The sequence below is a fragment of the Rhinolophus hipposideros genome (genome assembly GCF_964194185.1).
Source record: "Rhinolophus hipposideros genome assembly, chromosome: 5".
NCBI classification, from domain to species: Eukaryota; Metazoa; Chordata; class Mammalia; order Chiroptera; family Rhinolophidae; genus Rhinolophus; species Rhinolophus hipposideros.
Window position 1 is genome coordinate 5,528,195 of NC_138051.1, and position 27,633 is coordinate 5,555,827.

Here is a 27,633-nt window from a genome sequence, read left to right on the forward strand (position 1 = left end):
TAAATGCAACTTTTTTAATGCAATAAATGCCATCTGTATATAAACTAAGTACCATTTTCCACACATAGCAAATAACCAATGATTAAAAAGCAAAATGAGATTCCAGAAAAGATGGAACAAGAAAGGGCACACTAAATGCATCTATAAATCCTAGAAAGAATGAAGGGAGCAGATATCTGAGAGCTCTGAAACAAATTATGGCAGGTAGATAAGGGAAAGAGACCATGTCGTGCGGGAGACCCTGCTCGCTATGCCATTTGTAGTGCGAGGCGGCCTGCGGGGTCTCCTGTCCCGCTCCCCACATAAGAACGCAGGACATGGTGAGGCCAAAAAGGAACACCCACGGAGCCATAGGTAGGGGAGTCATACCACTATAGACCCACTGGAGGCTGGAGCCACACAACTTGCAACCTGCTGTCTGCTTCTCTGCCTGCCAACCAACTGACTCCCTCTTGATTTGACTCACTACGCAGCCGCGGCAGCTATACCAGCGGCCAATTGGCCAACTGGTTACAGCTGACAGCCAACCAGCCACAGCTGATGACCACCCACTACCCGAGCCAGCACCCCTCCACGTGAGGCCGAGAGCCTGGAAACTGCTCTCTGGGGCTCTGTCCCCACAGACCACAACACAAAGTTCCCCTAAACCAGCAGTGGGTTTGCCCTAACGTGTTTCCCCGAAAATAACACCTAGCCGGACAATCAGTTCTAATGCATCTTTTGGAGCAAACTTTAATATAAGACCCGGTCTTATTTTACTATAATATAAGACTGGGTATAATATAATGTAATGTAATGTAATATAATATAATATAATATAATATAATATAATATAATATAATATAATATAATATAATACCGGGTCTTATATTAACTTTTGCTCCCAAAGACTCATTAGAGCTGATTGTCCGGCTAGGTATTTTTTCGGGGAAACACGGTACTTTTCCTCCAGTGCTGCCCACCTTTGACTCAAAGGCAGGCAGAATTTCAGAAGTGTGCACCAGGGGAAGACAGCTCCCTCTTTTTCTGGTCCAAGAAACAAGAAAGGGGACTCCTAAGAGTCAGAGAGAGTGGGGAAAATCCTCTGACTTTTGTTTCTTTTTTCCCTTCTTTCCAGCCTCTCTCATAGGCAATGCTGCGGGGGTGGACTGGGGGAGGGGGTGGTACGGCGGTGGCAGTGGGATGGCAGACACCCAAAGCTCTGAGGCAGGGAACCATTCGTTTGACCAGATGATCTGGTTTAAACAGGTCAAAGCTGGGTTCAATCAGCAAGAGCAAAACTATTGAAATTGAGCTGATTTGATCCAGTTTGCAGCAAGCTACTCTGACAAATGCGACTTTAAACTGGTTTAATTTAGTTAGAATCCATTTGCTCTGCCAGGAGTCATTTTCCACCAGTTTTTCCTAACACGAAGCAGTATCACCTGGCTGAATCCAGTTTCCTCCTTCCAGACGGTCGTGATTCCATTCATGTTGGTCTCACCCAATAAGGACAAGTTAGAACCAGGCTTATCTGGTCTCAATCAGCATGAATTGCTCTGAATTTGAGCTGTCCCAAGTTGCAATGTTTTATCCTGCTTGAGCTGACTATATACAATTTGATCCAGGAAGGCTGGATTTGACCTGGTTAGAACCAGTTAAAAACTGATTTTCACTGACTTGAAATCAGTTTGCTACTTTGAGAACCAGTTGGTTTCTGTTAGAAACTTGATCTTCAGAAATGGCTTAGCCAGTATGAGCCTCCTGTGAATCACACTGACCCAGATGAAGTCAGACTCTTCAGTCGGGTCTGAACCATTCAGAGAAACAGTTGGGGGAGGGATGGCAGAAGCCCAGGTTAGGGAGTAAAAGGGGTGAAGGAGAAAAATGAACGGTATTACATCTATGCTCTTCTGGATATAGGTCAATATGGAGACTCGGGGTCAAGAGCTGAACTTTAAAAAAATATAGATCAAGGCCCCAGAAGAGGTCGGAGGTCAGAGGGTGTAGAACCAAGAGACTCAGTTGGAAACCAAGTAGGGACAAAGGTATATTGTAATTAAATTAGGGAGAGAGGAAAATTCTATGGATGTGGTAACGGCTAGTTTCAACATTATGTGAATAAAATTTTAATTTTTATCGTAGAATTCTGACTATGGTTATACAATTTATGTAGCTGACAATTCTATCAATTTTCCAATAATTGCAGCTTCCCCCTCTGAGACATTTGGAGAACATGCGCACATCTGTGTCCTACTCTCACTGTACCTTCCCTGTCCCCAAGGAAGAATGTGAAGATGGGAGAAGCTGGAAGCCTTCGCCAGCCAATGTAAGATACGAGTTCACAAATTCCCCCTCAGGAGACCCTAACAAAAGGACTCTGGGCTGTAGCAAGCGACCGCCTCTTCACCACGTCCTGCCGTCATGTCACAAATGTCAGGGCTGTGGCAAAAGCAATCATCACCAACCCCTTCAACAGAGGTGACCTAGAGTTAGGATAACCCATTGCCTCGTGTGTCCAAGACAAACCTAGCTTACATCTGAGGTTATTACTAATAGCGGCCCCTTTCTCTCCCAAATTGGTCCGGTTTGGGCAGCAAATTATATGATCAAGCTATCTAAGGCCCTATCCTCTCCCATCTATTGCTCTGTCCCTCAGAGATTGCACCCATTCCCATAGCTTAAAATTTCTTCTCTTTGAAGACAACTCCAGAATTTTAATCTCCATCTTTTTTCCTGAGTTCCAGTCTGTAATTTCCACTGGGATATTAAAATAATCACCCACTCTGTGTGTGGAAATGACACAGGCTGACAGCTATTGCTTTAGCCTCATGCCCCTCAGGCACCCCTGCCACCCAGAAATGTGTCACCTGAGAATTTTATGAACTCAGCCCCTGCACTAAAGGAAGATAGGTAATGTGTTCCCGTGTTGAAAAATAAAAAGGTTTCTGCACATATTGCCAGGGTTCCTCTGGAAAGCATCCAGGAATTGTTCCGGGAACTCCATTTCCAGGTGTGTGTTGCTTTAAGGAAACACGTGCCGCTGAGAAGGAACACCCTCAATGGGCCACTAGCTGTAGGTGTTGCTGTGGCAGGTCAGCCTCCTTGTAAAAAAACAAAGGAAGGAGTCCTGGGGGGAGCACAACACGAATGGGCAGAGCACACACGCCACCCCTGAGGAAACCATAGTCGGGTCGCCGACGAATGTCCAGAGACGTGCGCGTGAAAGGGACTGACTTCCCAAGCTGCAGACCCACAGCAGGACATGCCTGATGGGGACACAGGCTATGCTCCAGGACCAGGGATCCAGCTCATGTTTCTGCTCCACCCCCCCAGGCTCCCATGCACCATCCTTAGCCCTTGAGAGAAGCGAGGCGCCTGCCTTCTCTGGGAGTTGGAGAAGAAACTGGAGACAGAAGCAGAAGTCAATGGCCTCACATACCAGCCCCAGAGATGGACAGCTTGTGCAGAGTCAAGCCTTGGGCTGATTCACCAACCTCGTCTCTGAAGCGAAGGGGAAAGTCTGAGCCATGTGCCTGGACTCACCTAGGAGAAGGGACTGTGGGACGTGCATCTATTTCTTTGATTATGAAATATGGACCAAATTCCACTGACAGAATAATTCTAAGACTATGTATTGTAATAATAAAAGTAGAAAGAAGAGAAGTTACCTGGCTGAACACCACTAACTGCGAGGCTCTCTGCTGGGGGTGTTATAGACAAGAGTTTATTTGATCCCTAGACAAATCTCCAAGGAGAGGCGGCAGCCAACTTGGAGTCTTTGGAGTCAGGCACTTAATTCACCAGTCTGAGCCTGGGTTTTCCCAAGTGTGAAATGGGCAGACTCTCAGGGTGATTGACAGCATTAATGAGATCACAGCCAACAGGAGCTGTGGAGTGTGCAGCTCCCTGAAATATAACTTAACCTGAGTTTGGAGGGAGGTCTGTGTGTCGGCTTTTCCGGATATGACTCCTGGATACTCTTCCGTTCAGTATTAGGTGCAGTATTAGGAGAGGGAGGCTGCCTTGAGTGGCGTTTCCCCAAAGGCAAACCCTGAGATGAGGATTCCAGTACACGTAACTTACTTGGGAGGTGATCTCAGGAAGCATGCGAGGGAGTGAGGAGGTGAGAGAGGAAAGCAAGGATAGCTGATAAAGGTGTGTTAGTCAGTGGTGACCGCAGTGGGCAACTCGGGTTCAGACCTGCTGGGGATCTTCTGCGAAACAGTGGAACACGCCCCAGAGTCCACCCATCGAGAAAGGTAGAGAAGGGGTTTTTTCACCAACTGTTGTCCCTCACTGATAAAGGGTCACTCTTAAAGCCTTAACTCCTGGCACCTCTGGCCTGTCCCTGTGGAGGATGAAACACACTCCTGGGCTGGAAATTGCCATCAGGCAGAGAGATACAGGAAAACATTCCTTAGTGGGGGACTGTCTACAAACTCTAGGGCATGCTCAGGGGATATGGTTGGGGGAAAAAGCGTGTCTTCCAAAAAGAGCCCCACCCTTCTGTCCAGAAAAGGAGGTAGAGAGGGCACTAAGAGAAGAGTGAAGCTGCAGAATTAAGACAGCAGGAAATCTTGTGAAGTTTGCCCTATACGTCAAAACCTAGACCTCAGACATTAGGAATTTGGGCGTCCAGGAGGAGAGTGCTTCTCTCCCATCCCACTTGTACTCCTCTCCTTCCACGCCAACATTTGAAATATGAATCCATTGGTGGGGGCTGGGCAGGAGAATTGGAGGCTGAGAGTGTCCTCACAGTTCTTTCCCAGACAACGATGGGCTCTTTTCAGCCCTGTTAGACAATGAAAAGAGCATTTATGGTGGCAACAGGCAGAGTTATTAAGCAGGAAATCTTAAAATAATTCAATTGCGATTTTAACTGGTAGGAAAGCTGCTTTCATTGGGGGCAGTAGAATTTAGTGGTTAGGAGCAGGAGCTTTGGAGTGAGACCAAGCAGGGTTCTAGGTCCAGTAGCACCCCTTACTAGTTGTGTAAACTTAGGCAAGTTTCTTCATCTTTTTATGCTGAAGTTTCTTCATCTGTAAAACCAGGTAAAATAAAATTAATAGACGTCTCATAGGATTGCTGTGAGTTAAATGAGACAATGCATGTAAATCCCTTATCACAGTATCTGGCACATAATAAATACTCAAGAATTCTTGCTATTATTATTCCTCACTCATTGAAAAAAAATTTATTGAGTCTCTTCCATGTTTCAGGTCCTATTTCAGGCAGTAGTGATAAAGACTCAATCTTGCCTTGGAATTTAGATTCTATTGCCTTAGATACAGATGGTAAACAAGTAAACACATTAATAATCATTATAATTTCTGATACTGATAAGTGCTTAAGATCTAAATAACGTGAAAAAGTAAGGATGCAAAGATCCTGGGGAAGCATTCTAGACAGTGGGTACAGGAAACATGAAATCCATGAGGCAAGAATAAAATGGCTACTTGAAAAAAGGCAAGATGGTGGGCGTAGTGAGAGTAGGAAGGACAAGAGAGCGAAGGTGAGAGTGAAAGGCAGCCATGGCAAGGAATTTGGATTTCATTTTAAGTGTTGGGCAGGGGTTAACATGAATTGATTTGCATTTTTAAAATATCGACTTGGGTGGCCATAAAGAGAACAGGGGAAGGGATGCCAAGAGAGGAACCAGAGATGAGTTATGAGGCATTAGAGTAGGTCCAGAGAGATGCAGTGGGCTCAGACGGACGACATCAGCAAGATGTTGATAAATGGTTGAATCTGGGATGTATTTTGAAGATGGGACCAACCAAACTTACTGATGGTTTAGGGTTTAGATATGATGTAGGGTAAAGAGAAAACTCAGTGACAACCCACAGGCTTGCAGCCTGAGCATCTGGGTAAATGGCGGTACCCTTGACCAAGAGGCGGGTGGACTGAAGAAGAAACAGGTATGAGGAGAGAGTCTACCAGGAAATTCAGAGTTCTATTTCGGACATGCAAACTTTGAACAGCGGGCATCCGAGAGGACATGGCAAGAAAGCGGTTGTTGGTTGGCTTAGGGGAGAGATATAGTCTGGAGATTTGTTTGGGGATCATTGGAGTGTGGACAATATTTAAAATCAGGAGACTTGGTAAGGTCACCTAAGGAGTGAAGGGCAGTGGAGAACAAGTCCGATGCCTGAGCCTTAGAACATGCTGCCATTTAGAGGGAAAGGAGAGGGGGGAAAGCTCGCAAAGGACACGAAGGAATGACCAGTGAGTAGGAGGAAATCCAGGAGAATGAACTTCCCCAAAATTCAAGCAAAGACAGTGTTTCCAGAAGACGGAAATGACCCACTGTGCTATGGAGTGATATGAAGATAAGAATTGACCAGCAGATTTATCAAGGCAGAGTGGTTGGTGACTTTGAGAATTCTGGTTTCAGTACTACTGAGGAGACTAAATGCCTAACTGATATGGGTCAAACAAAAAGTAGGAAGAGGGAAAGTCGAGATGGTAGCAACAGCTGTTTTGACAAGTTTTACTATAATGAGAGAAAAAATATATAAGAAATCAAGGAAGACTTGGAGGTCAAGGAGAGATTTATTTATTTTTTAATATAATAAGGCATGTTACAACATATTGTTATACCAATGGAATGAACCACTAGAAATGAGAAAATGATGCAAGAGTAAGATGCAAATTCCTTGACTAGGAAGAAGGAACAGGACCCTGTGCGCTGGGTTGTTCTGGACAGAGGCAGAGGCGGGTCATCCTTTGCAACAAGAAGAAATGCAGAGCATAGAAATACAGCTGCATGAAATCTTCCTGGATGCTTGGGGAAATTGCTTCCTTTCTCCAGAAAATTTCCCTCAAAATCAATTTAAGCACCTATTAAATGGCTCAGCTGGGGCTGGAGGTTTTGTGCTGCCTGCCAAGCAATGATTTGGGGTTCACAGCCAATCCCAAGAGAGTAAAAACAGGGGATATGAGGTCAGAGACCACATTCTTTTCTATCCTTGTAGGCCTTCAAAAAATGTTTGATCGACTTGAATTGTGAGAAACTAAAATTCATTTGTTGAAGACCTCCTTAACCCTTTTGCTGTGACGTTCATTTACAGCTGAGTGAATATATCCGAAATTTTTATACGTAAAAATAATATCATTTATATACAAAGCAGCTCAAATTGTTGTTATTAAATGCATAAAAGGTCAAAATATCAACTTTTTGTTTTGTGTGGATTTCTGACACATTTTGGGGAAAACACTTGAAATCAATTAACACAGTGAAAGAGTTAAAAGATATTTACAAATGGTTCAGAAAGCCACCATTCTGTGGAATTATTCAGCCTCCACAGTCTTCTGAGCAAATCTGTCTGTAGAAAAGAGATATGTAAGGAGGGACATGTCTCTCCACCACTGAGAGCTGGGATTGGTCCATTGACTTGGCCTCTGTTCAATAATATGGCATCTTCTTAGTCCCACTTACTGACCTTACCATGCTAAATTGCCAGCTCCCTGCAGGAAGAGGTCATGTCTTAGTCAATACTCTGTAGCTTCCCCCAACAACCCTGGGTGCTCAGCCAATGAGTGTCAGTGCAAATGATGGGAACTCTGCTCGCAGTCATTAGATGTGGAGAGCAGATCCCCTAGAGACAAAAGGAGACCCTCTTCACATCTTATTCCCTTAAAGGCTTCTGGCTGAAACCCACAACCTAGACCTCAAACACCTCTGATAAAGAGACTTTTGAAGTTAACAATGAGGAAAAGCTTCCATGTAGAAAGCTCTCATCAAAATCCCAATGGCATTTTGTAAAGAAATAGAACAAAAAAATCATCAGATTTGTATGGAATCACAAAATACCCTGAACAGCCAACGCACTCCAAAGAAAAAAGAATAATGCTGGAGGTATCACACTCCCTGCCTTCAGCTTGTACTACAGGGCAACAATAATCAAAACAGCATGGTATTGGCTGTAAACACAGACACACAGAACAATGGAATAGAATTGAAAACCCAGAAATAAACCCCCGTAAATAAGAGACAGATAATTTTCAACAAAAGAGCCAAAAACATACAATGAAGAAAAGAATCCTCTTTAATAAGTGGTGCTGGGGAAATTGGAAAGCCACATGTAAAACAATGAAACTAGACTGCTATCTGTCACCATGTACCAAAATTAACTCAAAATGGATCAAAGACCGAAACATAAGACTTGAAACAATAAACAGCATAGAGGAAAACATAGGTACTAAACTTATGGACTTTGGGTTCAAAGAGGATTTTATGAATTTGACCTCAAAGGCAAGCTAAAATAAATGAACGGGACTATATCAAACTAAACAGCTTCTGCTCAGCAAAAGAAACCATCAACAAAACAAAGAGGGAGCCAACTGAGTGGGAGAAAATATTTACAAATGCCTCCAATGAGGGGCTAATATCCAAAATATATAAGGAACTCATGCAACTCAACACTAAACAGATAAACAATCCAATTTAAAAAATGGGCAGAGGGCATGAATAGAAATTTCTCCCAACAAGACATACAAACGGCCAATAGATATATGAAAAAATTTTCCACATCACTAGCTATTAGGGAAATGTAAATCAAAACCATAATGAGATATCACCTCATACCTGTTTGAATGGCTATCATCAAGAAGGCAAATGATAAGAAGTGTTCGAGAGGTTATGGAGAAAAAGGAAGTCTCATACACTGTCAGTGGGAATGTGAATTGGTACGACTGCTATGGAAAACAGTATGGAGGTTCCTCAAAAAATTAAGAAGAGAATTGCCATATGACCCAGCAATCCCTCTCCTGGGTATTACCCAAAAAATCTGAAAACGTTTATCCCTAAAGATATATGTACTCCAATGTTCATTGCAGCATTAATTATGGTGGTCAAGACATGGAAACAACCAAAGTGTCCTTCAATAGATGATTGGATAAAGAAGATATGGTACAAATCTACAATGGAATATTACTTTGCCATAAAAAATGAAATACTGCCATTTGTGACATGAATGGACCTTGAGATTATTATGCCAAGTGAAATATGTCAGACAGGAAGAGCTGAGAACCATATGACTTCACTCATGTGGGATATAAAACTGAAGGTAACAAAGGAACAAGACAAGCAAAGAAAGAAACAAAAACTCATAGACACAGACAACAATTTAGTGATTACCAGAGAGTAAGGGTGTGAGGGGGTGGTAGAAGAGAGTAAAGGGGGTCAAATATATAGTGAGGGAAGGAGAACTGATGCTGGATGGTGAGTACATAATGCAATATATGGATGCTATGTTATAGAAGTGTACACTTGAAACCTACGTAGGTTAGTTGACCATTGTTAATCCAATAAATTTTAATTAAAAAAAAATAATGTTAAGAGACCAGAAAAAAAAGAAAGAAAGAAAGGTCTGGAGCCCTAGTATATTCCCCTTGATCACCTAGCACTTCCTGCTATAATTGTCAGATTTTCCTATTTTCCTTGGGGCTTCCTGACTTCTCAAGAGCTGTCTTATCCATATACTCTCTCTTTCTTTCTCCCACCACTCCTTTGGGTCCTGTGGCCACCTAAACACTCTGTTTCCTCATTCCCCTCATCTCTGCACCTAGGAGTCTCACTTCTCTTTGGCCATCTATAGGGGTTACATGGACTATTTTCTTCCGAGCATAAGCTGATGAGGACTAGGAAATTTAGTAAAAGCAGCAATCAGAGTCAAAGTTCTTTACAGATAAGAGATAAAAATCTTCCAGACTTCCAAGGACAGCCTCCTCTTAGCATGACTCCTATTTATTTTCCAAGCCCCCTCTCTCATATCCCCATGGATGTATGCTAAGTCTGCAGAAGTGGGTGAGGCTGGAGAAATAGATCCAGCCTTCCAGAAAAGCCTCTATTTCTGAGTGGCTGTCTCGGAACCCAGAACTAGGCACACAGAGATTTGCTTTTTAAGACACTGTAAAGCAAATACAAGTTTATTTGCTTTTCTCTATGGAATGGTCCAGAAAGAACACAAGACTTCAAAGCACTTCTGTATACAAGGTGGTGCTTGCAACTAAGAAAAGGGGCTGTGAGTAAGGAGTACTCCTAAACTTGAATCAAGTTGCTCTTGGAGAGCCAAATCAACACATCAGGTTACAGACAGACATACACCTTACAGAAGGTGAGAACCACAGGCCAGAACAAGACTCTGCATTAGTTAGTTGATTAAATTAGCATATCTAAAGAAAGAATGTGTGGAAACCAAGTAGAAGTAGGTCAGCTTGCAATCTAGAAAAACCTCAGTCACAAAGGCCCATAATGAGATCCAAGTTGGTGCCGTACATAAACACTGTGCCTGCATTCTTCTGAGAATACATTAAAGTTACAGCTAAATTATAGAATCATCAACCTGGAAAACCATCTGAAGTCTAGCTGAACAGAAGCCCTATAATTAAAAGTATAAAGAGGAAGCCATGTCGAGACTAGTAGGAGGGGCAGAGATGCAAAATGAGCTCCATACTTCCCTGTAGTGGTTGAAAATCAGGAGGGATACCTTGGCTGCAGAGGTTTCCCTGGGAGGTGTGAGGGACCCCAGCCTCCCACATCAGGCTTCCCAGCCCAGAGTACTGGTGCTGGGAAGAAGTGCCCACACAAAAACTGGCTGTGAAAAACAGTGGCGATTCTGACTGTTCAGGTGGAACGGAAGGCCGTGGGAAACCCAGACACCTCTTAAATGGCCCACGCACAAACTCACTAGGTCACAGGCACTGACCGTGGGCTCCAGCAGAGGGACAGTGACTCTGGGATCCTGGGAGACATACAAGGGGCCGACTGAAGAGTGTGGCTTCATGGAGAGAACTGAAGGACAGTCGACATTTTTCTAGTGAGGGGTCATCTTCCCATATATCTGGCAGGCTGGTACCATCTTTCCTACATTGAACCCACCCCCACTGGCCAAATCTGAATCTGATTGGTCTAGTGAGCTTTGCTGCTCTGCCCTGTTGACTCAGCTGGGACCCTGACCCACCCAACTCCCTCAAAGCTAGAGGCACCTTCTTTGCAAGCAGCCAGCCCCTCCCACATTGCACTCTTTCTAGGAAAACTATCACAGTCTGGCAGGCCCCAGGCAGTCGGCAACTGGCCTCAGTATGCTCTGAGACTTTTGCTGAGTTGCTCCAGGCTCAGCTCTGGCACCAAACCAGAGTCAACATTAACCTGGTGACTATAACTCTTCCCACTCTAGTGACTCCCTGAGAGCCTGCCTTACTTAACTTGCATAACACTTGAGACTTTATCAGTGGCAGAACCTTAAGGGAGGCAGCAGGTGGCAGCAGGCCCCAGGGTTCCTGGCTTTTTTTGGAGTTACTCAAGGCCTGGTACTGTAGGCAGCCATCCTGGGTTCACAGCGTGGCCTTTCCGATGTGCCTCCAAGTCCAGCATCGGCAGCGAACAATTGAGGATCGCTTTGTAGCTCCTACTAGCTAGGAGGGGGCAGGAGGGGGCCAGTCACAGGCAATGGCTGACCTGGGCCTGCACCAGAGCTCCTCCCAAGAAGCCCCAGAACTGACATACTTGGAGGTTGGCTTCAGACCACAGCAGAGCACCCCCCAATTAGCCCCACAAGCAGTGCACCCAAAGAATGGTCTCAACAGGCAAGAGAGCCTGCTGGGTGAATCCCATGCAGTAGGGTAAGCACCCTGCACAGCAGCCCATAAGCTGTGAACGTGGCCAAACCCCACAGCCAGTTTGCCTGAGGGTCAATCCCACCCACTGATGTGCTGATAACAATCAAGGCTCAACTACAACAGGAGGGCACACACAACCCACCCAAAGGACACTGCTGGAGCACCTGAAGCAGGTGACAAAGAATACTGTGCCACTAGGCCCCACAGGGCACCTTCTACATAAGATCACCCTGTCAAGAATGGGAGACATAGCAGATCTACTAACACATAGAAACAAACAGAGAGGCAGCCAAAATGAGGAGACAAAGAAATGTATCCCAAATGAAAGAATAGGAAACAAATCCAGAAAAAGAACTAAATGAAATGGAAGCAAGGCTGAGTTCAAACAGTGGTTATAAGGATGCTCAAGGAATTTAGTGAGAACTTTAATGAAGAGACAGCAAGCATAAAAAAAGGACATAGAAACTACAAAAAAGAACCAGTCAGAATTAAAGAATACAGTAAGCAAAATGAAGAATTCACTAGAGAGAATCACCAGCAGACTAGATGAAGCAGAGGATCCAATCAGCAATTTGGAAGGCAATGTATGAGAAAACACCCAATCAAAACAGCAGAAAGAAAAAAGAATCCAAAAAAATGAAGAGCGTTTAAGAGACCTCTGGGACATCAAGCATAACACCATTCACATCATAAAGGTACCAAGAGAAGAAGAAAGAAAGCAAGGGATTGAGAACCTATTTGAAGAAATAATGACTGAAAACTTCCCCAACCTGGCAAAGAAAATAGACATACAAGTTCAGGAAGTACAGAGAGTCCCAAATAGGATGAACCCAAACAGGCCCACACCTAGACACACTGTAACTAAAATGGCAAAGATTAAAGACAAAGAGAGAATCCCAAAAGCAGCAAGAGAAAAGCAACTAGAATCTTATAAGGGAGCTCCCATGAGATTGTCAGCTGATTTCTCAGCAGAAAGGAGGCCAGGAGGGATTGGCAGGAAATATTCAAAGTGATGACAAATGAGGATCTACAACCAAGATTACTCTACCCAGCAAGTCTATCATTTAAATTTGATGGTCAGATACAGAGCTTTCCAGACAAGAAAAAACTAAAGGAGTTAGTTCATCACCACCAAACCAGTATTACAAGGAATGTTAGAGGGACTTCTTTAAAATAGAGAAAAAAAAGATCAAAATTATGAATAATAAAATGGCAATAGCTACATATCTATCAATAATTACTTTAAATGTAAATGAATTAAATGCTCCAATCAAAAGACATAGGATGGGTAAGAAAACAAGGCCCTCACATATGCTGCTTACAAGAGACTAACTTCAGATCAAAAGACATATGTAGACTGAAAGTAAAGGGATGGAAAAAGTTATTTCATGAAAATGGAAATGAAAAAACAAACCAACAAAAACTGGAGTAGCAATACTTATATAAGACAAAGTAGACTTTGAAACAAAGGGTATAAGAAGAGACAATGAAGGACCCAGTAATCTCACTTCAGGGTATGTATCCAAAGAAACCCAAGTTACTTCAAAAGGACGTGTGTATCCATATGTTCATTGCAGCATTGTTTCCAACGGCCAAGATGTGGAGGCAGCCTGGGTGTCCGTTGATGGAAGAATGAATAAAGAGGAGGTGGTGCATATATACAAGGGAATATTGCTCGGCCATGGAAGGGGATGGGTTCTTGCCTTCTGCAGCTGAATGGATGAACCTGGAAGGTATTGTGCTGAGTGGAGTATATCAGACAGAGAAAGACAGATGTAATGGGAGTTTGCTTACATGTGGAATCTAAGAACAAAATTAACAAACAAAAGAGAAAAAAAATCATAGATACAGAGAGCATTTTGATAATTGCCAGATGGGACAGGTGTTGGGGGCGTGGGTGAAAAAGGGGAAGGGATTAAGAAGTAAAAACTGGTTGTTACAAATTAGTCATAGGGATATAGGGTGTAGCGTAAGGAATATAGTCAATAATATTGTAATAACTATGTTTAGTGCCAGGTGGGTACTAGACTAGTCGGGAGGATCACTTCTTAAATTACATAAATGCCTAACCACCATGCTGTACACCTGAAATTAATATAAAATAATATTGAATGTCAATCAAAAAAGGCGCCCTTGGGAAGAGCCCATCTTGCCCTGCTGGAGGAGTCTGTCCTGAGCTGTCCTGTAGCCAGGTGTTCACAGTCACCCTCCTACTGGCTTAAGCAGTGAACTGCAAACACCTATGGCATTTCCAACATCAACCACTGGGACATCAAAACCCTCCTTCCTCGTGTCTGGTCCACCTCTGCTCCTTGATAGGTAAGTGGAGACCGAGACTGGCATGCATATGGTGGTGTCCTGGTAGAGTACTCTGTGAGGTGCGGCATGGGAAAGGGACAGTAGGAGACACCAAGAAAATATTCAACAGAATATTGTCCAGACCAGAATAACACCTCCCTTATAACCCCATCTGGTTAAAGAACTTTTCAAATTCTTTACTGCAGAGGGAGCTGGTCATTAATTTAGACCCCTACAATACTCGTATAGTATGCATGGCTTAATGTTGTGTCAGGAATCCCCAAGACCCCCTCCAGGTTTAGCAATTTGCTAGAAGGACTCATAGGACTCAGTATATGGTTGCACTCATGGCTATGATTTATTACAGCAAAAGGAGACAGAGCAAAATTAGCAAAGGGAAAGGCGTACAGAAGAAGTCTGAAGGAAGCCAGGTGCACGCTTCCAAGAGTCCTCTCCCAGCGGACTCACACAGGACGTGCTTAATTGCTCCAGCAACAAGTTGTAATTAACAACACATATGAAGTGGTGTCTGTCAGGGAAGCTAATTAGAAACTCAGTGTCTAAGGGTTTTCTTGGGGCTGGTCATAGGGGCATCCAATTGTAGCAAAATTGCAGACTCCCAGAAGAAGAGCAGGTGTTCAGCGTCAGTCCCATCGTACAAACAGTGCAGACACAGTGAGCTCCCCTTATCATGTAGGGGAAGTTTTATAGCCGTGTATGGAACTGCTTACTCACCGCATCCCCACACACCAGTCAAGCAGGCCTTGCAAGCAGGCCTTTCTAAGGAGAGCAGTCTCAGGTCTGTTCTGTTAACTCCTGCACAGAGGTCTATCATTAAACCTAGGTTATCCATATGGTAACACGATGAACTTCTCAATCAAAAAGGCAGGTTCAAATATTATCAACTAATCCTTTGCTACCTTCTTAAAGTCCTAAGATAAAGCACTCCTGCAGGCGGTGAGGGGGATATGTCTTTCTACCGGGGGTCCCCATCAAGATTCTGGTGTTCCAAGGTGGCTATGCAGAACATAGGCTGTACTCCACCCCATGTCCCCCTTCTTCCACTGCCGTGCACTGTGACCCTTTACTAAATTGGGCTTTAAAGCAGACCGCCTGACTCAGACTGCTAAATCTCGTTCACAAACTGTCCCTTTTTCACCAAACTTGATTGTCACGGAAGTCCCAAGTCCTGCTTCCCAGGCCTGGAGGGGTCACACCCCTCACCCTGGAGAACCGTCTCAGGAGATTCTCCTGGAGATTCTCTGGAGATTCTTTCTGCAGCAGCGCAGAAAGGCTCAGAAAGGAGCCCCTCCTTCTGAGCCATCGCAAGGCACCTTCACGCCGGCTACCTCCCTTCTCCACGCTGCCGTCTCCACCTCCACCTTCGACGATTGGGACATTATTTACTTACTTTTGTTTTTCAGAAATAAGCTGTTACCCTAGCTCAGGCGAGTCACAGTGAAATTCTCTTTAGACCGTTTCTCAAATAGCCTGTGATATCTGAACTCAGCCATCCTAAAATCAACTTTGAATCTAAGCACTGGTAATGACTCAGTTGCTCTTAGACACACAGAAATCCTAATCCCCAGCCCCGTTTCACATAGTAATGACTTTGCCCAGTTTATTTTTCTTTTCTTGTTTCAAAGGAAAGAATTGAGGAAAGCCGGGAGGGGAGACTAACCCTCCCGAACCTACCTAGCTCAATCAGTCCATTCACGAAAGCCAAATTTGGGTGCCCTTCCACAATCAGAGCGTTGCCTCAGTAGGAATTCCCCTTCTGGTTTTTTCCCTCCAAATTTAGAATCTGGTCTGTAGGCGTGGGGGTCTGGGGGTGTTTCGGGACAAATGACATCACACAGACCCATAGAAACAGATGTTCGGACTTTCTGTGCTCCATGAACTCAGTTCTATGCCACCTACTGGAATGGAAACTTGCCAGGCCATCCGGAGGGCGTTTCCAAGATGAGTGGGTGAGACTGCCCTGCTTTCCTTCCATTAAAACAGGAAGGGCCTGGGCTGGAACATGTTAGTGAGGACATCCAGAAATGGGCATGGAAAGCCAGTGCTCAAATCTGCAGTAGGTAAGGACTCCAGTCCACAGGGCAGATCTGTAAGCAGGATGCTGAAATAATTTTTCCGCTTCACTTCCCCCCTCCCCTCCCTCTAGAAAGGCACAGGATATTTTTAGCAGGAAAAATAAATGTGCCATAAAAATGAACATAAAAATACCATACGGGAGACAGGGCACCCTCCCACTGGTTCCCGAGATCCCTGGAGTGACCATTAAATCAAACAGGCTTCACGCAGGTCAGCACTGGTCTGAAAGGAGCTGGGCCAGAGAAGAGAAAAAAGAAAGTGGTCCGAAGAGCCCCACACATAATTAAGTGAGGGACTGGGTGAAAATCCACAAAGCACACCATGCGCCTCTTCTGTGATCTCAGAACCATTTTATTTGCCAAATCCAATGACCTTCTCTCCAGGCTAGCTTCCCTGACCTTTCTGTGGTATTTGACACATTTCTTCTGTTCTTAGCCTGTGTGGAGCTGTCCTATCTTCATGTTCCTCCCTATCTCTGCCTCAAGCTTAAGAGATCCAAAACCGAGGCCCTGATTTTCCTCCCCAAATCTGTTCAACTCTTGATCCCCCTCCGTTAAAGGCATTTCCAGTTCCCCAGGCCAAAGCCTTGAAGTCATCCCTGACTTCTCTCTCTCGCACTCCACATCCAATCTGTCAGCAAACCCTGTTCACTCAACTTTCTGAATATACCGAGATCTGACCACTTTTCACCACCTCCACTGTTCCACCCCCACCACCCTCCCCACCGGCCCTGTCCAAGCCACCATCCATTCTCACCAGGATTATTGCACTGGTTTCCCGATTTGTCTCCCCGCTTTGCCTTTGCCTCCTTTAAACCATAGACTTTCAATACAGAAATCAGACGGATATTGGTAAAATGAGAATCAGATGATGTCACTCTCTGCTCAAAGCCTTCCAAAGACTTCCAGTCCTACTTTGAGGGGAAGCTGAAGTCCTTCCGATGGTCTCCAAGGCCTTAGGTGGTCTTTCCCTTCCTACACTCTGTTTGCTTTTCTCTTCCTACTTAGCCCCTTGGTCACTCTGCTCCAGCCATGGGCTCTGTGCTGCTTTTCACACTCACTGGGCGCTCTCACCTCTGGGCCCTCTCTCTTGCTCTTCCCTCAGCTAGAAATGCTGTTTGGCCAGATGTCCTCATGGTTCATGCCTTCAATTTCTTCAGGTCTTGACTCAAATGCCATTTCCTTGGTCACTCGCATCCAAAGCTGCAACCATCTGACATTTTGGTATTCCTTTACTTCCTTTATTTCTCTCTTGAATGCTCACCACCACTGTCCTACTACCTTATTTATCTTGTTTATTATCTGCCTCCCCACTAGCATGTAAGCCCCACGAGAGCACAGATCTCTGTTTATTTTTTGTTTGCTTTTGCTGCTGCATATCTAGCAGAATCTTTAATTGAATACATAGAACGAATGATTGAGTGGGTGAAGCTACGTGCTAAAATCCGCAACCACTGCTGATCTCCCTGCTCTAACTATGGACGCCGCTGCTTGTCACAGCTTCCAGCTCCTGGGAGCGCTCCTGAGTTGCTCACACCCGCTCCAACACTCAACTCTGCTGTTCTCTCCCCCAGCATGGATCTTACTTCTGATGACTTAACTCCGTCTCTGCTCAAGTCGGGGCAACCATGACAAACCCCTCACAGTGACGCAGGGCAAGTGGCTCCGACAGACTCCAAGTCTCGACTGCCTCATTTGTAAAGTAGCTGCAAAAACACTGACTTCAGTAGGTGGCTGTGAGGAGAGGATGAGGTGACCTGTCTATAACATCTCTCTCTGTGTCTGATACCAAGCAGATGTCCAGTTAACACTGCTTCCCTTCCCTCACATGTGTGTGCCGTTCCAAATGGTTCTGAGGGCGGCCACCTTCTCCTGAGGGTCTCTCCATTCAGTCCCTTCCCTGAGCTAGCCTCCTTATCCACTGGTACACGATTTCTTCAGGTTATTCTCTGGTTCCAATATCCACACGGTCCTTCTGAAGAGGGACTATTTCATTGAACCCAGCCTCACACAGTTAAAAACAAACCAAGTGAAATAATGTCATGTGATGAGCATAAGCCAGTTTCTTCACAGGAACTGCTTGGTGGACACCTGAGTGAAGCCGAGGGCCCAGCCCACCATGACCTGTGTGGCCAGTTTATCAGCAGCACTCTGAGCCACATGCAGACCTCCGAGCTCCGCACGCTCTTTCCTGTCTCAGGGCCATTGTGAAAGCAGCCCTCTGAGCCTAGAATGCCCTTCATGTGTTTCCCTTCCCCCTCACCCATGGAATAACTTCACGCCCTTAGGACCCGTAAGGCAAGCCCTCCTTTGGAAAGCCCACTGTGTCCCCTCCCCAAGGTGGCTTAGCTGCCCCTCTACTATGTTCCCAAACTATCATAGGCTCACCCCAGCATGGCATGGCCTATGCTGAGTGTCACATGTGTGTTTAGTGGTCTACCTCCCCTACCTTCACACTGTGGGTCCTTGTGGGCAGGGACCATGTCCTATTCATCCGCATGAACTGTTATCTGAGACACTATTTGGCACATGGTAGGTGATGAATAAATGCTTTTTGAATAAATGAGCAAATGAGGCAGGGAAAAAATGGATGATTTGCTAACTGGATGAAAAAATGCAACACCCCATCAGCCCATGTAGAGGTATGTGAAGGCATGAAGACACTGGAAAAACACACTTCTCAGAAACAGGACCAAGATGGCACCCACCCCACTGGCCTTCTAGCCCGAGTCCCCTCCTCTTCTCCCTGCTCACACTTGTCCTCCCTGTGCTGCCTCACCCATCCCGGAGGCCTCCCTTTCCATCTGAGTGTCACGGACTCCCAAAGCAATGGTTCCCAATTCTGTGCCAAACTTAAGATAAGCGTTTCTTGCCGGTGGCTTTTCTATTTGAAGTTTTACCGCCACCACTTTCTCCATGAGAGATCTCTTGTATCTCTGGATTTGGGGAGTGCCTGCATTCCCAGGAACAAGCAACTCCTGTACTGGCTGCGTTCTGAACATCCCCCAACTGAAAGGCAACTCCTGCTACGTGTTCTAGAAGGATTTGAGCAGACTGGGTGAAGGGAAATGCATCCCCTTTCCCCATGGAGATGTGGTATTTCACAGTGACAGAGGACAGAGAAGCAAAATTAAAGTTATGTGCCTTGAAATATAGGAGAAGATATAAAAACCCACAGCTTGGATGTGGAGGGCAGGAATGGGGGAACTCCTGGCCTCCAGCTCTTGGCTCAATCTTCTTCCAACCTTTGGCAAATACAACAAACTGTTGTTACATTAATGAAGAAAGATACTTATCAGTCAGATATCACTGTCTGGAAATTATCCAGGGCCAATTGGAAGGCACATGGATGGTGATACATTTTACAAACACGTTCTCATTAGCCTACGCCATTTCAGAATTCATTTGGGCTTCTTGGCTTTCAATTCAACTCTTTTTCTCTAGAACCTGGTCTACATTTTAGAGGAAGTCTTTTGCTTCCCACTCTTGTTTTATATTGTTGACTGAAGCCATAAAGTCACTAGACCCGAGAGTTGGAAAGACCCTTAGGGATTATCTGGTCTAACCCCCTTGTTTTATGGGTGAGGGAACTGTCAGAGGGAAGTTTAACGTTGAATTTTATGAGGTCTATTTGTGTTGACAACATGATTGATTGCTCTGCTTCCAAGACGGAAGATTTGCAAGGGAAAGTTAAAAAAAAAAAAAAAGTAGTCCTCTTCCTGAGGGGAGGAGCAGAGAGTAACAGCTCTCACTACTGTAACTTTTCCCCTCCACACCCTGCACCGGACGTAACGCAGGGTCTCCCAACCTGGTGAATAGCAACCACAGTGGGAATGGCTGTAGGAAGAGAGAAAAGCATTGAAATGTCAGAGGTCACTACCCATCCCTGAAGGTCATTTGGACTGACAGAGAGGACTAAGGATTCCTGAAGCAATGTGTTTTGTTAGTGGCACCCACTGTTCCCAAAGGGGGTTCCTCTCAGGGTTTCTGGCTTTTGGACCTCTTTAAATGAACGTGCTCCTGCACACTATAACTCTCCAACTCCATCCCCATCGAGCAGGGACTGAATGTAGCCACAGAAGTTTCTCTGGCAGTGAGGCATGGCTTGGTTTAGGAGCAGTATACACCTTAGGCTGTGATGTCTGATGCTGGGAGGGCTGCAGCTTGGAATCGTTCTGGAAAAGGCACAAAGTTCAGAGTTAGAAAACCCAAATCAAAGCCTGTTTACAGAACCCATGGAAATGGTCAGGAATGGAAAACTGGTTTCAGGTCAATGCTAATTGATTGGTGGTGAAGTACTGTATTAAGAAGGGTTGGGAGGCTGGGTGGGCGGGAAGAAGCACCATTATGGTCACTGATGCTGCATTTGGCCCAGGAAGGGGAGCAGCAGCAAGCATGCTGTGTCTATTTACTTTTATTTTATACAAAAATTACATGTGTACAGTTTTAAAAGTCATATAGCGCTTCCAAAGTGTCTAATGTAAAACAGCAGTCCTCTTCCCGTAGTCTTGACAGCAGGTTCCCTCTCCTCCCTGAAGAAACTATGTGAACAAAAAACGGGTTGTGGAGTGCTGTGGAAATATTAAAGGATGGTGATTATTCTGTAGAAAAATTATAGGTGATTTGAGAGTGAAGCTCTCAAGAAGCTATTGGTCGTAGATAAATCCATAGAAAATAACATAAACCCACTTCTGTGAGCCAGCCAGGGTGACAAAATGGTGGGAGGCTAGACTGGGAAGCACTACTCTTCCCCCATAGCAAAACCCTAAAATGCCCACTTACCTATCACCAAGAGAATAGGGTGGGGGCAATATCTCAGAGGGGTGTGTGTGTGGGGGGGCAGTCCCAGTGACTGTGGGAGAGGGGATTGCCTGAAGTAATCCTAAAATCCTAGTCTCAGGTCAGGTGAAAAAACCAGTAGCCTAAAATGGGGCTACAACTCTGATGGAGCAGGCGGCAGGCAGGGCCACCACAGAGCCGGTCTGGGAAGTGCCCACCATGAGGCAAAGGGAAGCCCTCTCTGTTCACCCCCTGGAGCCAGCCCAGAGGCAAGAACCCAGGAGCCATCGGATGTGTGTGTGTGAAGGATGATGACTTTCCTTGCCACCCCCAAGGCTGTGACAGATTCTCTCCCCTGGTGCTTCCCCGCCCCTGTGGGGACCACAGGAGAGGCTGTGAATGATGCCACCAAGTACTTTTCTGTATGTTCTCAGATAATCGTCTGAGTTTTCCCTTCTAGTCCTTAATATGGTGAGTTACATTGATTAATTTTTCAAATGTTAAACCAAACTTACATTCCTGGGATGAAATACTCTTGGTCAGGATGTATTATCTTTTTATGTAGCATTGGATTGATCTGCTAAAATATTAAGAATTTTTGTATCAAAAAAAAAAATTTGTATCTATGTTCATGGAGGATTTGGGGTTGTAATTTTCTTTCTTATAATGCCTTTGTCTGGTTTTGGTATCAGAATAATGTAGCTTAAAGAATGAGTTGAGGGGCCGGCCCAGTGGCTCAGGCGGTTGGAGCTCCATGCTCCTAACTCCGAAGGCTGCCGGTTCGATTCCCACATGGGCCATTGGGCTCTCAACCACAAGGCTGCCAGTTCAATTCCTCGAGTCCCACAAGGGATGGTGGGCTGCGCCCCCTGCAACTAAGATTGAACACGGCACCTTGAGCTGAGCTGCCGCTGAGCTCCCCGATGGCTCAGTTGGTTGGAGTGCGTCCTCTCAACCACAAGGTTGCAGGTTCGACTCCCGCAAGGAATGGTGGGCTGTGCCCCCTGCAATTAGCAACGGCAACTGCACCTGGATCTGAGCTGCGCCCTCCACAACTAAGACTGAAAGGACAACAACTTGAAGCTGAATGACACCCTCCACAACTAAGATTGAAAGGACGACAACTTGACTTGGAAAAAAGTCCTGGAAGTACACACTGTTCCCCAATAAAGTTCTGTACCCCTTCCCCAATAAAAAACAAAAATCTTTAAAAAAAAAAAAAAGGAATGACTTGGAAAGGGTTTTCTCCTCTTTAATTTTCTGGAAGAGTTTATTTGAGATTAGCTTTTCTTACTTTCTTAAATATATGATAGAAATCACTAGTGATGCCACCTGAGCCTGGAGTTTTCTCTGTGGGAAGGATTCTAAGTAAAAATTCAGTTTCTTTAATGGTAATCGGATCCTATGTGTTATCTATTTCTTCCTGAATGAGCTTTTGTTATGTCTTTCAAGGAATGGGTCCATTCCATTTAAATTACTGGATTTGTATAGAGCTGTTCATAGTATTCCATTATTCCTGTAATGTCTGTTGAAACTGTAATTATGTAACTTCCTTTTTCTTGATATTGATAAATTGTGTCCTCTCTGATTTTGTCTTAATCAATCTGACTAGAGATTCATCAATCTTATTGATTTTTTAAAGAACAACTGTTTGGTTTCATTTATTTTCCTTTGATTTTAAGGTTTGATTTACTCAACTTTTTCTACTTTTTAAGATGGAAACTCACACCATTAATTTGAGAACATTCTAACAAATTCCCTCCAAATCCTACTTTCCCAGCATTCTACAATATTTTGTATGTTGTTTTCATTTTCATTCAGTTTAAAATACTTTCTAATTTCACTTTGACTTCTTTGCTCCTGGGTTATGTCAGTTTCCAAATATTTGGAGGTTTTCCAGGTATTTTTCTCACATTGTTTTCTAATTTATTTTCATTATAGTCAGAGAACATACTTTGAATGAGATGAATTGTTTTCAGTTTATTGAGGCTTGTTTTACAACCCACAATATTGTCTTAGTAAATATGTCCTGTGCACTTGAAAAGCTTGTTTATTATACTGTTGTTTGGCTAAGTGCTTTCTATGTATAAATATATAAATAGTTTGGTTTACAGTGTTTATTATGTTTTTCAAGTCTTCTGTGTCCTTACAGATTTTCTACTTGTTTTGTTAGTTACCAATAGAGGATGTTGAAGTCTCTGACTGTAATTGTAAATTCACCAATTTCTCCTTTTAGGTCTATCAGTTTTTTGTTTTGTTTCTTTTATATACTTGATGTATTTTGGTCCTCTTTTTACTTAGTGCAAAAACAATGAGAATTGTTATATCCTGTGATGAAATGATCCTCTTTATCTCTGCTAAGATTCTTTACTCTGAAATCTACTCTGTGTGGTATTAGTATAGCCACTCCAGTTTTATTTTGATCATGCTTATCTTGGTGTATCTTTTCCATTCTTTTATTTTTAATCTATTGTGTCTTTATATTTAAAATGGGCTGCTTGTAGGCAGCACATAGCTAGGTATTGCTTTATTATCCAGTCTGACAAATTCGGCCTTTTAATTTGATTTTCATACCATTTACACCTTGTGCAATTAGTTACATGCGTCCACCATACTGTTTAATTTCTATTTGTCTCTCCTGCTATTTGTGAACTTTTTCCTATTTTTTTGACTTCTCTTGAATAACGGAATATTTTTATAAACCGATTTCTTTCTCCTTTGGGGACCTATTAGTTATAACCTATAACCTTTGTTTCACATTTAGTAGTTGTTGTAGAATATATCGTAAGCAGCTTTAATTACCACAGTCTACCTTCAAATAATACTATTATTTTATATATTTTATATATAAAAGGGTATCAGTCCATGTCTTACCATGTCTTAGTATTAACCAAAGACTGAGCTGTTTTTCTATGTAGTTTTCTCCTGTCTGGAACTTGCACCACAATTTCTAGCTCCCACAGACTCCCAGAACTCGTATCTCTGCTTCTCAACTCAGAGAGACCACTGTGTTTTCCTTGAGATGTTCAGAACGTACCTCCAGGCAGAAAGCTACAGTGATTGTAAGACTCATCTCATTTGTTTCCCTTTCCCCTGGAATCACAGTGTTCTTAGTATCCAATATCTTTAAAACATTGCTCCACACATTCTGTTCAGTTTTTCTCATTGTTTAAGGCAGGAGGGTAAATCTGGTTCCATGATATATTTTTAATGTTCTGCTGGTTTCATTTAACTAATATTTACGGAAGATTCTTGCACTCATGTCTATAACTGAACGTGATTCTGTATATATAAAGAGGCACATTTTCCTAATGAATAGAAATACACACATATGTAAATACAGAGAGGTTATTTGGGCAGGACACAGCAGCACCATAGCCTCATGGCACCCTTTCTCTTGCTAGGTGCCCATGGTGATTGGCTGGTGCCAAGTTCTGCTGTGGTTCAGTTACTTAAATACCACCTTGTAGAACAAAATCTAATTCATCTGCAGTTTCACGTATATTAGACTATAGTTCACAATATTCTTTTATTATTTTTAAATTTTATATGCATCTACAGTTATTTTCTTTTCATCATTTTGCAGTTTGTTTCTTTATATGATGTCTCATTTTTCTTGACCGGTCTTTCCATAAGACTATCTTGTTTAGCTTTTCAAAAAGACAGCTTTTAATTTTGCTGATCTTCATTATTGTTTGTTGTTACTATTATTATATATTATATTATCCTTTTTCTTGTTCTTTACTTTGATTCTGCCATTGTTATTTCCTCCTTTCTGATTCCCTTAGTTTTCCTCTAATTTTCCTTTTCCTGCTTGACTCACACACTTAGCTCATTAGTTTTCAATCTTTCTTGATTCCTGATAAATTGATTTAGGTTTATAAGTTTCCCTCCAAATACTGCTTTAGCTAAATTTTGGCTTAAAACACTTTCAGTTTATTCTGTTTCCATAATGTCTTCATGAATTTCTTTTAATCTAAAGATTTAGTTGTTTGCTATTTCATATCCAGATTTAAGGGTTTTTAAAAAGTTATTACCAAGAACTGTGAAGAGTCTTGGATTTTTACCCTATTGTCCCAGTTTAAAAAAGGCTGGCAAAAGACATGAGACTCCTGAATCACAAAGAACTTAATTACTTCACTTTCTCTTGGTTCCCCTTGCCTCCTGAGTCCCATGAGAGAGATGTGTGTGTGAGTCCGGGAGGACACTGCACCTGCAGCGGGCTTGAGTCACACTTAAAAGACCCTGAGATTAGGAAATTCCAATCTTTTACAAGGGGGTGTCAGCCAACCCACCCCGTCTTTGTCCCAGAGAGAGATATTATCTTTGTTTTAGTGGACAGCAACAAACCTGCACTCTGCCAAGGAGGGAGATACTATCTTTATTTTCCAAGGGTGTTTGCTATATAAACATCCTTGAAAAGATAATCCAGACAAAAGCTGACAACGTCTCTGCTCAGAAGACACACAGAAACACAAGAGACCCATGGAGAATCGTTACCTAATAATTCTTCTTTTGTAATTTGTTTCTAATATAATTGCATGCTGGTCAGAGAACAGAGTCTGTGTGATATAGACCGTTAGGACATTTCTGGAGAAGATTGGGGAAGATCTCTAAGAACAAGAGCACCACACATCACAGAACCTGAGGACCAACTCCATTCCCATTTCCTTCACCAGGCATTGCCCTAATTCAGAATATCTCCCTAAATTCTTGGAAAGAAGCGGGTTATCTCCAAATGAAGATCATGTTCTGAGGTACAATCCACTGTCATTGGGGAGAGAAAGGGGATGAGGAAGCAAAGACCTTAGGGCAGTGAGTCACCAGTCACGTGTTCTCACCAGATTCTCAACCTGGGAAAGGCTTGGAGCTGCCCTGATAGTCTCCTCACCTCCCCAACCTTTCCATAGCCCCACATGCACACCTGGCATCTGGGCTGCTCTTGCTAATTTCCACCAACAGAAGTGATGGAGCCAGAAAAGATCCTGCCAAAACAATGTGGAGGACAGGTAAGAGCAAAATGTTCCCTCCATGGCTGTACCTACTGCCCCACGACGTCCCATCCCAGGCTGCCACGAGCTTCTGCACCAGCTCACAACTGCCTTTGGTCTCCTTGTGGCCTTCTCAACGTTTTCATGTTAGTTATGCAGACTCAGCCTCCTCTCCTCCTCAATCAGTTTCTCAGCCCTGGCTGCATAGTCGTTGGAACTCGGGAGTATTTTTAAAAATAATGGTGCTTCTGGAGAATTAAATAATGGTGCTTCTGGAAATAATTTTGCTTCTGCAGATTCTGATACAAGTGGTCCAAGGAGGGCCCCCAGTTATCAATAGTTTTCAAAGTTCGGGTAATTCTAATGTACATCAAAGGTTTTCAATTACTGTCTATAATTTTCTTTGGGATGATTTTGGAGAAGGGAACTCACAGTCCACTTTTCTTAATTTTCCTGTCAGGAACTGGAAACTTGTATTTTAATGCTCAAATTGTTGGACTCATATACCTAATAAACAAATATTTTAAAAACAAATTATCTTGAAAATTTAAGCTGACTATAATTTGATTAAATTCTCTTCAATCATTTAAAATGCAATTACGTATTTACTATGGCTGATTATTTTTGAACACTTTAAATGTCATAAAACTTTCACAAATGCAGTGACTACGAAGCTTATTATTATACTTATACTTGAAAGCATTCTAAAGGCTCAGAACAAGGGACCTATTCATTTCTTTGATAATTTATGTGCTTGTTTTATACCTTCCTAGGGGATATTAGTATACTTATTTTAATATCTTCCTAGGGTTTCAGTAATATATTTTTATTTCTTCCCAGGGGTGGAGTAATGTTACTAGACCCAAAAGAAATGCTTAGCCCAGCCAAGGCTGCAGGATCTGGATTACTGGCTGATCCATTGTTGGTCTGGGGGCAGGACTCGTCATCAGGCTGCATTAACTTCTGACGTTACTGCAGCATGATTTTTAAGGTCACACCTTCACTTGGGTTTTATTTGTTTATAACCTGGTGTCTTTCAGGAAATGATGTAGTACTTTTAAAGTCTCACTTTGCCAGAATTATGAAACCCAATGTCCTATCAATATGATATATTGACGTGGTCTGTTACTTTTTTTGAAGAATTATGTATTCTTTGTTGGTGTTTTGTTAAAAAGAGTAGGGCCATCTAGTGGTTTCATTTCCTGTGAGATGAGGCGTTAGGTCTGGGGAGTATATCCGTCCTACATTTGACTAATTTATCCTTTTGGAAGACCATGCTTAACTTTTCTTCTACTTGGTAATTTTGTGTGATCACTGATCCTGATTAAGTGGCGGACCCTCTTTTCACAAATTATTATATGTTAATCCCAGTGCCAGCCAAACCAGTCTTCCTTTTTCTGGCTGGGTCCTGTTTTTCCCTACATTATTACTCAGTTATATAATTTCATTTTTCCTCAGAAACAAATATGTTCATGTATATTTATGTAGTTTTATATTTAAAAAAGAGTAATTTAGTGGGAGAAACAAATTATCCATATATAAACAATGGCCATTTGTTAGAATCCATTAACAAGAAACAAATCCATAATTAGTTATCCATTTTTTGTATTACAGCTATATTTGCTACTCATTATGTTAACTTTTCTCTTTTGAGAATAATTATGAATCCATGATCCTTCATAGCCTCAACTTGCTCCAAGTAACCATAATAACAATAATATTTTGTGCTCAAATTATCACAGCTTGGTCAATGGAAACCCTTAAATTGGGCCCTTTGGCCTTTTGATACTGCCTCTAACATTTTTTAAATTTAAATATAAACTTCTTGCTTTCTGGTGACAACATGCTATTCCAGGCTCATTCTG